At 47.0% G+C, this 1,148-nt stretch overlaps 1 pseudogene; it reads right to left on the bottom strand.

Annotated features, from left to right (window-relative positions):
* Nucleotides 1–358: 358 nt before the first annotated feature.
* Nucleotides 359–865, bottom strand: LOC119810695 (annotated as a pseudogene).
* Between the last annotated feature and the right edge of the window lie 283 nt (nt 866–1,148).

Here is a 1,148-nt window from a genome sequence, read left to right as displayed (position 1 = left end):
TAAAGTTGTTATGAACATAGTTGATAAAATGTTCTTGTGGTATGATTGAACATCCTTTGGGTATATGTCCAAGAGTGGTATAGCTGGGTCTTGAGGTATATCAATCCCCAATTTTCTGAGATACTGACATATTGATTTCCAAAGTTTCTGTACAAGTTTGCACTCCCATCAGCAATAGAGGAGTGTTCCCCATGCTCTACATCCTTGAAGCATGAGGAGTCACTTGTGTTTTAGATCTTAGACCTTCTGACAAGTGTAAGATGGAATCTTAGAGTTGTTTTCATTTGCATTTTCTTGATGGATAAGGATGTTGAGCATTTTTTTCTTTAAAGTTTATTCAAAACAACAGTCTTCAAGCTCACTGTGGTGGCTGACCACGTCCACAACCAAAGCCTCCTCTAAACTGGAACTCAGTGGCTGAGCCAGCCCCAGCCCTAGGCTTTCTTGTCAGCACCAGGGGGCACAGCACTCCTTCTGTAGGTGTCTCTGCCTGCCTCCCCTCTTGTGAATCTTGTCTTGCCGGGCGCTCACCCTCTGGCCCTTTGGGCCAAGGCCTGCCTGTTTCAGGACGGCTGCGGTGCAGGGTGGCAGGTACAATCTCCCGAGGTAGGTGGAGATAATCGCCGCGGAGATACTGGATGCCCTCATTCGTAAGGTACCAATAGAAGTGTCTCCAGGCAAACTGCTCCTTCACGTAATCTCGAGACTTCGGAGACTGCATGGTCTTCATGACATGAAGGTTGGGCACGTTCTTGTCTGCCAGCTCGGGGTGTTCGGGCATATGGACATCCTTTTTGACAACCATCACTCCTTCCTTAAATAGGAGCTCATAGATGGCAATCCGGTTCTTCTTGGGCATCAACATCGCGGCGGCTGCAAGGTCCGGGACGAAGGCTGGAAAGGAAGCGTTGAGCATTTTTTTAAAAACTGTTTTTCAGCCGTTTTGAGATTCCTCTGTCAAGAATTCTCTGTTGCACCAAGTAGTGGTGGCACACACCTTTAATCCCAGCACTCAGGAAGCAAAGACAGGCAGATCTCTGTGAGTTCGAGCCAGCCTAGTATACAGAGCGAGTTCCAGGACTGGCTCCATAGCTACTGGGAAACCCTGTCTCGAAAAAACAAACAAACAAACAAACAAAAACAAAAAA

The sequence above is a fragment of the Arvicola amphibius genome, chromosome 3, assembly GCF_903992535.2.
Source record: "Arvicola amphibius chromosome 3, mArvAmp1.2, whole genome shotgun sequence".
Classification (NCBI taxonomy): Eukaryota; Metazoa; Chordata; class Mammalia; order Rodentia; family Cricetidae; genus Arvicola; species Arvicola amphibius.
The sequence above is the reverse complement of the archived record's forward strand: the minus strand, read 5'-3'. Positions and strand labels throughout refer to the sequence as shown.